Source organism: Melozone crissalis, unplaced genomic scaffold (genome assembly GCF_028551555.1).
Source record: "Melozone crissalis strain CALT ecotype California unplaced genomic scaffold, PUWL_Pcris_2 ptg000111l_1, whole genome shotgun sequence".
Taxonomy (NCBI): domain Eukaryota; kingdom Metazoa; phylum Chordata; class Aves; order Passeriformes; family Passerellidae; genus Melozone; species Melozone crissalis.
The window spans coordinates 1,027,030-1,040,412 of NW_026535888.1; positions in this window are offsets into that span (position 1 = coordinate 1,027,030).

Here is a 13,383-nt window from a genome sequence, read left to right on the forward strand (position 1 = left end):
ACGAGCTGCGCACACAATCGCAGTGTTGTACAGCTTGTTTCATCACCTTTGCGAAGCTGCCGCTCTCTCCGGCTCCCGGAGACGAAGAAGCTGCTTCTTCGCGCAAAGACGATTCTGCCGCTCATAGTGCTCTGCACTGTGTGTCTTCTGCCGAAAGAGGCCCGGGAGCGGTGCTTAGCTCTGCAGAGCACCGTACCTTCGTCTTTAGCCTCTCTTCTCGTCTACATCTTAGCAAAAAGCTTTTCCACTCTGTCTGGCAAGGAGAAACTGTGCCAGCACAGAAAACATCTCCCATCGTGTTCTAGAGGCTGCACGGAGGTCTGCCGAGTGTTTTGCAAGAAGAGAAAGAAAGTTGTCCAAAACAGCTTGCAATCGAATGTTCATGTGAATAGAAAAGGCAGGAGAGTGGTCAGGTACTGTTTTCTCTCAGTTGACGAGCTGCGCACACAATCGCAGTGTTGTACAGCTTGTTTCATCACCTTTGCGAAGTTGCCGCTCTCTCCGGCTCCCGGAGACGAAGAAGCTGCTTCTTCGCGCAAAGACGATTCTGCCGCTCATAGTGCTCTGCACTGTGTGTCTTCTGCCGAAAGAGGCCCGGGAGAGGTGCTTAGCTCTGCAGAGCACCGTACCTTCGTCTTTAGCCTCTCTTCTCGTCTACATCTTAGCAAAAACCTTTTCCACTCTGTCTGGCAAGGAGAAACTGTGCCAGCACAGAAAACATCTCCCATCGTGTTCTAGAGGCTGCACGGAGGTCTGCCGAGTGTTTTGCAAGAAGAGAAAGAAAGTTGTCCAAAACAGCTTGCAATCGAATGTTCATGTGATTAGAAAAGGCAGGAGAGTGGTCAGGTACTGTTTTCTCTCAGTTGGCAAGCTGCGCACACAATCGCAGTGTTGTACAGCTTGTTTCATCACCTTTGCGAAGTTGCCGCTCTCTCCGGCTCCCGGAGACGAAGAAGCTGCTTCTTCGTGCAAAGACGATTCTGCCGCTCACAGTGCTCTGCGGTGTGCGCCTTCTGCCGAAAGAGGTCCGTGAGCGGTGCTTAGCTCTGCAGAGCACCGTACCTTCGTCTTTAGCCTCTCTTCTCGTCTCCATCTTAGCAAAACGCTTTTCCACTCTGTCTGGCAAGGAGAAACTGTGCCAGCACAGAAAACATCTCCCATCGTGTTCTAGAGGCTGCACGGAGGTCTGCCGAGTGTTTTGCAAGAAGAGAAAGAAAGTTGTCCAAAACAGCTTGCAATCGAATGTTCATGTGAATAGAAAAGGCAGGAGAGTGGTCAGGTACTGTTTTCTCTCAGGTGGCAAGCTGCGCACACAATCGCAGTGTTATACAGCTTGTTTCATCACCTTTGCGAAGTTGCCGCTCTCTCCGGCTCCAGGAGACGAAGAAGCTGCTTCTTCGCGCAAAGACGATTCTGCCGCTCATAGTGCTCTGCACTGTGTGTCTTCTGCCGAAAGACACCAGGGAGCGGTGCTTAGCTCCGCAGAGCACCTTACCTTCGTCTTTAGCCTCTCTTCTCGTCTACATCTTAGCAAAAAGCTTTTCCACTCTGTCTGGCAAGGAGAAACTGTGCCAGCACAGAAAACATCTCCCATCGTGTTCTAGAGGCTGCACGGAGGTCTGCCGAGTGTTTTGCAAGAAGAGAAAGAAAGTTGTCCAAAACAGCTTGCAATCGAATGTTCATGTGATTAGAAAAGGCAGGAGAGTGGTCAGGTACTGTTTTCTCTCAGTTGCCAAGCTGCGCACACAATCGCAGTGTTGTACAGCTTGTTTCATCACCTTTGCGAAGTTGCCGCTCTCTCCGGCTCCCGGAGACGAAGAAGCTGCTTCTTCGCGCAAAGACGATTCTGCCGCTCACAGTGCTCTGCGGTGTGCGCCTTCTGCCGAAAGAGGTCCGGGAGCGGTGCTTAGCTCTGCAGAGCACCGTACCTTCGTCTTTAGCCTCTCTTCTCGTCTACATCTTAGCAAAAAGCTTTTCCACTCTGTCTGGCTAGGAGAAACTGTGCTAGCACAAAAAACATCTCCCATCGTGTTCTAGAGGCTGCACGGAGGTCTGCCGAGTGTTTTGCAAGAAGAGAAAGAAAGTTGTTCAAAACAGCTTGGAATCGAATGTTCATGTGAATAGAAAAGGCAGGAGAGTGGTCAGGTACTGTTTTCTCTCAGTTGACAAACTGCGCACACAATCGCAGTGTTATACAGCTTGTTTCATCACCTTTGCGAAGTTGCCGCTCTCTCCGGCTCCCGGAGACGAAGAAGCTGCTTCTTCGCGCAAAGACGATTCTGCCGCTCACAGTGCTCTACGGTTTGCGGCTTCTGCCGAAAGAGATTCGGGAGCGGTGCTTAGCTCTGCAGAGAACCGTACCTTCGTCTTTAGCCTCTCTTCTCGTCTACATCTTAGCAAAAAGCTTTTCAACTCTGTCTGGCAAGGAGAAACTGTGCCAGCACAGAAAACATCTCCCATCGTGTTCTAGAGGCTGCACGGAGGTCTGCCGAGTGTTTTGCAAGAAGAGAAAGAAAGTTGTCCAAAACAGCTTGCAATCGAATGTTCATGTGAATAGAAAAGGCAGGAGAGTGGTCAGGTACTGTTTTCTCTCAGTTGGCAAGCTGCGCACACAATCGCAGTGTTGTACAGCTTGTTTCATCACCTTTGCGAAGTTGCCGCTCTCTCCGGCTCCCGGAGACGAAGAAGCTGCTTCTTCGCGCAAAGACGATTCTGACGCTCACAGTGCTCTGCGGTGTGCGCCTTCTGCCGAAAGAGGCCAGGGAGCGGTGCTTAGCTCTGCAGAGCACCGTACCTTCGTCTTTAGCCTCTCTTCTCGTCTACATCTTAGCAAAAAGCTTTTCCACTCTGTCTGGCAAGGAGAAACTGTGCCAGCACAGAAAACATCTCCCATCGTGTTCTAGAGGCTGCACGGAGGTCTGCCGAGTGTTTTGCAAGAAGAGAAAGAAAGTTGTCCAAAACAGCTTGCAATCGAATGTTCATGTGAATAGAAAAGGCGGGAGAGTGGTCAGGTACTGTTTTCTCTCAGTTGGCAAGCTGCGCACACAATCGCAGTGTTGTACAGCTTGTTTCATCACCTTTGCGAAGCTGCCACTCTCTCCGGCTCCCAGAGACGAAGAAGCTGCTTCTTCGCGCAAAGACGATTCTGCCGCTCATAGTGCTCTGCACTGTGTGTCTTCTGCCGAAAGAGGCCCGGGAGCGGTGCTTAGCTCTGCAGAGCACCTTACCTTCGTCTTTAGCCTCTCTTCTCGTCTACATCTTAGCAAAAAGCTTTTCCACTCTGTCTGGCAAGGAGAAAATGTGCCAGCACAAAAAAACATCTCCCATCGTGTTCTAGAGGCTGCACGGAGGTCTGCCGAGTGTTTTGCAAGAAAACAAAGAAAGTTGTCCAAAACAGCTTGCAATCGAATGTTCATGTGAATAGAAAAGGCAGGAGCGTGGTCAGGTTCTGTTTTCTCTCAGTTGGGAAGCTGCGCACACAATCGCAGTGTTGTACAGCTTGTTTCATCACCTTTGCGAAGCTGCCGCTCTCCTCGGCTCCCGGAGACGAAGAAGCTGCTTCTTCGCGCAAAGACGATTCTGCCGCTCACAGTGCTCTGCGGTGTGCGCCTTCTGCCGAAAGAGGCCCGGGAGCGGTGCTTAGCTCTGCAGAGCACCGTACCTTTGTCTTTAGCCTCTCTTCTCGTCTACATCTTAGCAAAAACCTTATCCACTCTGTCTGGCAAGGAGAAACTTTGCCAGCACAGAAAACATCTCCCTTCGTGTTCTAGAGGCTGCACGGAGGTCTGCCGAGTGTTTTGCAAGAAGAGAAAGAAAGTTGTCCAAAACAGCTTGCAATCGAATGTTCATGTGAATAGAAAAGGCAGGAGAGTGGTCAGGTACTGTTTTCTCTCAGTTGGCAAGCTGCGCACACAATCGCAGTGTTGTACAGCTTGTTTCATCACCTTTGCGAAGTTGCCGCTCTCTCCGGCTCCCGGAGACGAAGAAGCTGCTTCTTCGCGCAAAGACGATTCTGCCGCTCACAGTGCTCTGCGGTGTGTGTCTTCTGCCGAAAGAGACCAGGGAGCGGTGCTTAGCTTTACAGAGCACCGTACCTTCGTCTTTAGCCTCTCTTCTCGTCTACATCTTAGCAAAAAGCTTTTCCACTCTGTCTGGAAAGGACACACTTTGCCAGCACAGAAAACATCTCCCATCGTGTTCTAGAGGCTGCACGGAGGTCTGCCGAGTGTTTTGCAAGAAGAGAAAGAAAGTTGTCCAAAACAGCTTGCAATCGAATGTTCATGTGAATAGAAAAGGCAGGAGAGTGGTCAGGTACTGTTTTCTCTCAGTTGGCAAGCTGCGCACACAATCGCAGTCTTGTACAGCTTGTTTCATCACCTTTGCGAAGTTGCCGCTCTCTCCGGCTCCCGGAGACGAAGAAGCTGCTTCTTCGCGCAAAGACGATTCTGCCGCTCACAGTGCTCTGCGGTGTGCGCCTTCTGCCGAAAGAGGCCAGGGAGCGGTGCTTAGCTCTGCAGAGCACCGTACGTTGGTCTTTAGCCTCTCTTCTCGTCTACATCTTAGCAAAAAGCTTTTCCACTCTGTCTGGCAAGGAGAAACTGTGCCAGCACAGAAAACATCTCCCATCGTGTTCTAGAGGCTGCACGGAGGTCTGCCGAGTGTTTTGCAAGAAGAGAAAGAAAGTTGTCCAAAACAGCTTGCAATCGAATGTTCATGTGAATAGAAAAGGCAGGAGAGTGGTCAGGTACTGTTTTCTCTCAGTTGACGAGCTGCGCACACAATCGCAGTGTTGTACAGCTTGTTTCATCACCTTTGCGAAGCTGCCGCTCTCTCCGGCTCCCGGAGACGAAGAAGCTGCTTCTTCGCGCAAAGACGATTCTGCCGCTCATAGTGCTCTGCACTGTGTGTCTTCTGCCGAAAGAGGCCCGGGAGCGGTGCTTAGCTCTGCAGAGCACCGTACCTTCGTCTTTAGCCTCTCTTCTCGTCTACATCTTAGCAAAAACCTTTTCCACTCTGTCTGGCAAGGAGAAACTGTGCCAGCACAGAAAACATCTCCCATCGTGTTCTAGAGGCTGCACGGAGGTCTGCCGAGTGTTTTGCAAGAAGAGAAAGAAAGTTGTCCAAAACAGCTTGCAATCGAATGTTCATGTGAATAGAAAAGGCAGGAGAGTGGTCAGGTACTGTTTTCTCTCAGTTGACGAGCTGCGCACACAATCGCAGTGTTGTACAGCTTGTTTCATCACCTTTGCGAAGCTGCCGCTCTCTCCGGCTCCCGGAGACGAAGAAGCTGCTTCTTCGCGCAAAGACGATTCTGCCGCTCATAGTGCTCTGCACTGTGTGTCTTCTGCCGAAAGAGGCCCGGGAGCGGTGCTTAGCTCTGCAGAGCACCGTACCTTCGTCTTTAGCCTCTCTTCTCGTCTACATCTTAGCAAAAACCTTTTCCACTCTGTCTGGCAAGGAGAAACTGTGCCAGCACAGAAAACATCTCCCATCGTGTTCTAGAGGCTGCACGGAGGTCTGCCGAGTGTTTTGCAAGAAGAGAAAGAAAGTTGTCCAAAACAGCTTGCAATCGAATGTTCATGTGATTAGAAAAGGCAGGAGAGTGGTCAGGTACTGTTTTCTCTCAGTTGGCAAGCTGCGCACACAATCGCAGTGTTGTACAGCTTGTTTCATCACCTTTGCGAAGTTGCCGCTCTCTCCGGCTCCCGGAGACGAAGAAGCTGCTTCTTCGTGCAAAGACGATTCTGCCGCTCACAGTGCTCTGCGGTGTGCGCCTTCTGCCGAAAGAGGTCCGTGAGCGGTGCTTAGCTCTGCAGAGCACCGTACCTTCGTCTTTAGCCTCTCTTCTCGTCTCCATCTTAGCAAAACGCTTTTCCACTCTGTCTGGCAAGGAGAAACTGTGCCAGCACAGAAAACATCTCCCATCGTGTTCTAGAGGCTGCACGGAGGTCTGCCGACTGTTTTGCAAGAAGAGAAAGAAAGTTGTCCAAAACAGCTTGCAATCGAATGTTCATGTGAATAGAAAAGGCAGGAGAGTGGTCAGGTACTGTTTTCTCTCAGGTGGCAAGCTGCGCACACAATCGCAGTGTTGTACAGCTTGTTTCATCACCTTTGCGACGTTGCCGCTCTCTTCGGCTCCAGGAGACGAAGAAGCTGCTTCTTCGCGCAAAGACGATTCTGCCGCTCATAGTGCTCTGCACTGTGTGTCTTCTGCCGAAAGACACCAGGGAGCGGTGCTTAGCTCCGCAGAGCACCTTACCTTCGTCTTTAGCCTCTCTTCTCGTCTACATCTTAGCAAAAAGCTTTTCCACTCTGTCTGGCAAGGAGAAACTGTGCCAGCACAGAAAACATCTCCCATCGTGTTCTAGAGGCTGCACGGAGGTCTGCCAAGTGTTTTGCAAGAAGAGAAAGAAAGTTGTCCAAAACAGCTTGCAATCGAATGTTCATGTGATTAGAAAAGGCAGGAGAGTGGTCAGGTACTGTTTTCTCTCAGTTGCCAAGCTGCGCACACAATCGCAGTGTTGTACAGCTTGTTTCATCACCTTTGCGAAGTTGCCGCTCTCTCCGGCTCCCGGAGACGAAGAAGCTGCTTCTTCGCGCAAAGACGATTCTGCCGCTCACAGTGCTCTGCGGTGTGCGCCTTCTGCCGAAAGAGGTCCGGGAGCGGTGCTTAGCTCTGCAGAGCACCGTACCTTCGTCTTTAGCCTCTCTTCTCGTCTACATCTTAGCAAAAAGCTTTTCCACTCTGTCTGGCTAGGAGAAACTGTGCTAGCACAAAAAACATCTCCCATCGTGTTCTAGAGGCTGCACGGAGGTCTGCCGAGTGTTTTGCAAGAAGAGAAAGAAAGTTGTTCAAAACAGCTTGCAATCGAATGTTCATGTGAATAGAAAAGGCAGGAGAGTGGTCAGGTACTGTTTTCTCTCAGTTGACAAACTGCGCACACAATCGCAGTGTTATACAGCTTGTTTCATCACCTTTGCGAAGTTGCCGCTCTCTCCGGCTCCCGGAGACGAAGAAGCTGCTTCTTCGCGCAAAGACGATTCTGCCGCTCACAGTACTCTACGGTGTGCGGCTTCTGCCGAAAGAGATTCGGGAGCGGTGCTTAGCTCTGCAGAGAACCGTACCTTCGTCTTTAGCCTCTCTTCTCGTCTACATCTTAGCAAAAAGCTTTTCAACTCTGTCTGGCAAGGAGAAACTGTGCCAGCACAGAAAACATCTCCCATCGTGTTCTAGAGGCTGCACGGAGGTCTGCCGAGTGTTTTGCAAGAAGAGAAAGAAAGTTGTCCAAAACAGCTTGCAATCGAATGTTCATGTGAATAGAAAAGGCAGGAGAGTGGTCAGGTACTGTTTTCTCTCAGTTGGCAAGCTGCGCACACAATCGCAGTGTTGTACAGCTTGTTTCATCACCTTTGCGAAGTTGCCGCTCTCTCCGGCTCCCGGAGACGAAGAAGCTGCTTCTTCGCGCAAAGACGATTCTGCCGCTCACAGTGCTCTGCGGTGTGCGCCTTCTGCCGAAAGAGGCCAGGGAGCGGAGCTTAGCTCTGCAGAGCACCGTACCTTCGTCTTTAGCCTCTCTTCTCGTCTAAATCTTAGCAAAAAGCTTTTCCACTCTGTCTGGCAAGGAGAAACTGTTCCAGCACAGAAAACATCTCCCATCGTGTTCTAGAGGCTGCACGGAGGTCTGCCGAGTGTTTTGCAAGAAGAGAAAGAAAGTTGTCCAAAACAGCTTGCAATCGAATGTTCATGTGAATAGAAAAGGCGGGAGAGTGGTCAGGTACTGTTTTCTCTCAGTTGGCAAGCTGCGCACACAATCGCAGTGTTGTACAGCTTGTTTCATCACCTTTGCGAAGCTGCCACTCTCTCCGGCTCCCGGAGACGAAGAAGCTGCTTCTTCGCGCAAAGACGATTCTGCCGCTCATAGTGCTCTGCACTGTGTGTCTTCTGCCGAAAGAGGCCCGGGAGCGGTGCTTAGCTCTGCAGAGCACCTTACCTTCGTCTTTAGCCTCTCTTCTCGTCTACATCTTAGCAAAAAGCTTTTCCACTCTGTCTGGCAAGGAGAAAATGTGCCAGCACAAAAAAACATCTCCCATCGTGTTCTAGAGGCTGCACGGAGGTCTGCCGAGTGTTTTGCAAGAAAACAAAGAAAGTTGTCCAAAACAGCTTGCAATCGAATGTTCATGTGAATAGAAAAGACAGGAGCGTGGTCAGGTTCTGTTTTCTCTCAGTTGGGAAGCTGCGCACACAATCGCAGTGTTGTACAGCTTGTTTCATCACCTTTGCGAAGCTGCCGCTCTCCTCGGCTCCCGGAGACGAAGAAGCTGCTTCTTCGCGCAAAGACGATTCTGCCGCTCACAGTGCTCTGCGGTGTGCGCCTTCTGCCGAAAGAGGCCCGGGAGCGGTGCTTAGCTCTGCAGAGCACCGTACCTTTGTCTTTAGCCTCTCTTCTCGTCTACATCTTAGCAAAAACCTTATCCACTCTGTCTGGCAAGGAGAAACTTTGCCAGCACAGAAAACATCTCCCATCGTGTGCTAGAGGCTGCACGGAGGTCTGCCGAGTGTTTTGCAAGAAGAGAAAGAAAGTTGTCCAAAACAGCTTGCAATCGAATGTTCATGTGAATAGAAAAGGCAGGAGAGTGGTCAGGTACTGTTTTCTCTCAGTTGGCAAGCTGCGCACACAATCGCAGTCTTGTACAGCTTGTTTCATCACCTTTGCGAAGTTGCCGCTCTCTCCGGCTCCCGGAGACGAAGAAGCTGCTTCTTCGCGCAAAGACGATTCTGCCGCTCACAGTGCTCTGCGGTGTGTGTCTTCTGCCGAAAGAGACCAGGGAGCGGTGCTTAGCTTTACAGAGCACCGTACCTTCGTCTTTAGCCTCTCTTCTCGTCTACATCTTAGCAAAAAGCTTTTCCACTCTGTCTGGCAAGGACAAACTTTGCCAGCACAGAAAACATCTCCCATCGTGTTCTAGAGGCTGCACGGAGGTCTGCCGAGTGTTTTGCAAGAAGAGAAAGAAAGTTGTCCAAAACAGCTTGCAATCGAATGTTCATGTGAATAGAAAAGGCAGGAGAGTGGTCAGGTACTGTTTTCTCTCATGTGGCAAGCTGCGCACACAATCGCAGTGTTGTACAGCTTGTTTCATCACCTTTGCCAAGTTGCCGCTCTCTCCGGCTCCTGGAGACGAAGAAGCTGCTTCTTCGTGCAAAGACGATTCTGCCGCTCACAGTGCTCTGCACTGTGTGTCTTCTGCCGAAAGACACCAGGGAGCGGTGCATAGCTCTGCAGAGCACCTTACCTTCGTCTTTAGCCTCTCTTCTCGTCTACATCTTAGCAAAAAGCTTTTCCACTCTGTCTGGCAAGGAGAAACTTTGCCAGCACAGAAAACATCTCCCATCGTGTTCTAGAGGCTGCACGGAGGTCTGCCGAGTGTTTTGCAAGAAGAGAAAGAAAGTTGTCCAAAACAGCTTGCAATCGAATGTTCATGTGAATAGAAAAGGCAGGAGAGTGGTCAGGTTCTGTTTTCTCTCAGTTGGGAAGCTGCGCACACAATCGCAGTGTTGTACAGCTTGTTTCATCACCTTTGCGAAGTTGCCGCTCTCTCCGGCTCCCGGAGACGAAGAAGCTGCTTCTTCGCGCAAAGACGATTCTGCCGCTCACAGTGCTCTGCGGTGTGCGCCTTCTGCCGAAAGAGGTCCGGGAGCGGTGCTTAGCTCTGCAGAGCACCGTACCTTCGTCTTTAGCCTCTCTTCTCGTCTCCATCTTAGCAAAACGCTTTTCCACTCTGTCTGGCAAGGAGAAACTGTGCCAGCACAGAAAACATCTCCCATCGTGTTCTAGAGGCTGCACGGAGGTCTGCCGACTGTTTTGCAAGAAGAGAAAGAAAGTTGTCCAAAACAGCTTGCAATCGAATGTTCATGTGATTAGAAAAGGCAGGAGAGTGGTCAGGTACTGTTTTCTCTCAGTTGCCAAGCTGCGCACACAATCGCAGTGTTGTACAGCTTGTTTCATCACCTTTGGGAAGTTGCCGCTCTCTCCGGCTCCCGGAGACGAAGAAGCTGCTTCTTCGCGCAAAGACGATTCTGCCGCTCACAGTGCTCTGCGGTATGTGTCTTCTGCCGAAAGAGGTCCGGGAGCGGTGCTTAGCTCTGCAGAGCACCGTACCTTCGTCTTTAGCCTCTCTTCTCGTCTACATCTTAGCAAAAACCTTATCCACTCTGTCTGGCAAGGAGAAACTGTTCCAGCACGGAAAACATCTCCCATCGTGTTCTAGAGACTGCACGGAGGTCTGCCGAGTGTTTTGCAAGAAGAGAAAGAAAGTTGTCCAAAACAGCTTGCAATCGAATGTTCATGTGAATAGAAAAGGCAGGAGAGTGGTCAGGTACTGTTTTCTCTCAGGTGGCAAGCTGCGCACACAATCGCAGTGTTATACAGCTTGTTTCATCACCTTTGCCAAGTTGCCGCTCTCTCCGGCTCCAGGAGACGAAGAAGCTGCTTCTTCGCGCAAAGACGATTCTGCCGCTCACATTGCTCTGCGGTGTGCGGCTTCTGCCGAAAAAGATCCGGGAGCGGTGCTTAGCTCTGCAGAGCACCGTACCTTCGTCTTTAGCCTCTCTTCTCGTCTACATCTTAGCAAAAAGCTTTTCCACTCTGTCTGGCAAGGAGAAACTGTGCCAGCACAAAAAACATCTCCCATCGTGTTCTAGAGGCTGCACGGAGGTCTGCCGAGTGTTTTGTAAGAAGAGAAAGAAAGTTGTCCAAAACAGCTTGCAATCGAATTTTCATGTGAATAGAAAAGGCAGGAGAGGGGTCAGGTACTGTTTTCTCTCAGTTGGCAAGCTGCGCACACAATCGCAGTCTTGTACAGCTTGTTTCATCACCTTTGCGAAGTTGCCGCTCTCTCCGGCTCCCGGAGACGAAGAAGCTGCTTCTTCGCGCAAAGACGATTCTGCCGCTCACAGTGCTCTGCGGTGTGCGCCTTCTGCCGAAAGAGGCCAGGGAGCGGTGCTTAGCTCTGCAGAGCACCGTACCTTCGTCTTTAGCCTCTCTTCTCGTCTACATCTTAGCAAAAAGCTTTTCCACTCTGTCTGGCAAGGAGAAACTGTGCCAGCACAGAAAACATCTCCCTTCGTGTTCTAGAGGCTGCACGGAGGTCTGCCGAGTGTTTTGCAAGAAGAGAAAGAAAGTTGTCCAAAACAGCTTGCAATCGAATGTTCATGTGAATAGAAAAGGCAGGAGAGTGGTCAGGTACTGTTTTCTCTCAGTTGGCAAGCTGCGCACACAATCGCAGTGTTGTACAGCTTGTTTCATCACCTTTGCGAAGCTGCCGCTCTCTCCGGCTCCCGGAGACGAAGAAGCTGCTTCTTCGCGCAAAGACGATTCTGCCGCTCACAGTGCTCTGCGGTGTGCGCCTTCTGCCGAAAGAGATCCGGGAGCGGTGCTTAGCTCTGCAGAGCACCGTACCTTCGTCTTTAGCCTCTCTTCTCGTCTACATCTTAGCAAAAAGCTTTTCCACTCTGTCTGGCAAGGAGAAACTTTGCCAGCACAGAAAACATCTCCCATCGTGTTCTAGAGGCTGCACGGAGGTCTGCCGAGTGTTTTGCAAGAAGAGAAAGAAAGTTGTCCAAAACAGCTTGCAATCGAATGTTCATGTGAATAGAAAAGGCAGGAGAGTGGTCAGGTACTGTTTTCTCTCAGTTGGCAAGCTGCGCACACAATCGCAGTCTTGTACAGCTTGTTTCATCACCTTTGCGAAGTTGCCGCTCTCTCCGGCTCCCGGAGACGAAGAAGCTGCTTCTTCGCGCAAAGACGATTCTGCCGCTCACAGTGCTCTGCGGTGTGCGCCTTCTGCCGAAAGAGGCCAGGGAGCGGTGCTTAGCTCTGCAGAGCACCGTACGTTCGTCTTTAGCCTCTCTTCTCGTCTACATCTTAGCAAAAAGCTTTTCCACTCTGTCTGGCAAGGAGAAACTGTGCCAGCACAGAAAACATCTCCCATCGTGTTCTAGAGGCTGCACGGATGTCTGCCGAGTGTTTTGCAAGAAGAGAAAGAAAGTTGTCCAAAACAGCTTCCAATCGAATGTTCATGTGAATAGAAAAGGCAGGAGAGTGGTCAGGTACTGTTTTCTCTCAGTTGGCAAGCTGCGCACACAATCGCAGTGTTGTACAGCTTGTTTCATCACCTTTGCGAAGCTGCCGCTCTCTCCGGCTCCCGGAGACGAAGAAGCTGCTTCTTCGCGCAAAGACGATTCTGCCGCTCACAGTGCTCTGCGGTGTGCGCCTTCTGCCGAAAGAGATCCGGGAGCGGTGCTTAGCTCTGCAGAGCACCGTACCTTCGTCTTTAGCCTCTCTTCTCGTCTACATCTTAGCAAAAAGCTTTTCCACTCTGTCTGGCAAGGAGAAACTTTGCCAGCACAGAAAACATCTCCCATCGTGTTCTAGAGGCTGCACGGAGGTCTGCGGAGTGTTTTGCAAGAAGAGAAAGAAAGTTGTCCAAAACAGCTTGCAATCGAATGTTCATGTGAATAGAAAAGGCAGGAGAGTGGTCAGGTACTGTTTTCTCTCAGTTGGCAAGCTGCGCACACAATCGCAGTGTTGTACAGCTTGTTTCATCACCTTTGCGAAGTTGCCGCTCTCTCCGGCTCCCGGAGACGAAGAAGCTGCTTCTTCGCGCAAAGACGATTCTGCCGCTCACAGTGCTCTGCGGTGTGCGCCTTCTGCCGAAAGAGGCCAGGGAGCGGTGCTTAGCTCTGCAGAGCACCGTACCTTCGTCTTTAGCCTCTCTTCTCGTCTACATCTTAGCAAAAAGCTTTTCCACTCTGTCTGGCAAGGAGAAACTGTGCCAGCACAGAAAACATCTCCCATCGTGTTCTAGAGGCTGCACGGAGGTCTGCCGAGTGTTTTGCAAGAAGAGAAAGAAAGTTGTCCAAAACAGCTTGCAATCGAATGTTCATGTGAATAGAAAAGGCAGGAGAGTGGTCAGGTACTGTTTTCTCTCAGTTGACGAGCTGCGCACACAATCGCAGTGTTGTACAGCTTGTTTCATCACCTTTGCGAAGCTGCCGCTCTCTCCGGCTCCCGGAGACGAAGAAGCTGCTTCTTCGCGCAAAGACGATTCTGCCGCTCATAGTGCTCTGCACTGTGTGTCTTCTGCCGAAAGACGCCCGGGAGCGGTGCTTAGCTCTGCAGAGCACCGTACCTTCGTCTTTAGCCTCTCTTCTCGTCTACATCTTAGCAAAAAGCTTTTCCACTCTGTCTGGCAAGGAGAAACTTTGCCAGCACAGAAAACATCTCCCATCGTGTTCTAGAGGCTGCACGGAGGTCTGCGGAGTGTTTTGCAAGGAGAGAAAGAAAGTTGTCCAAAACAGCTTGCAATCGAATGTTCATGTGAATA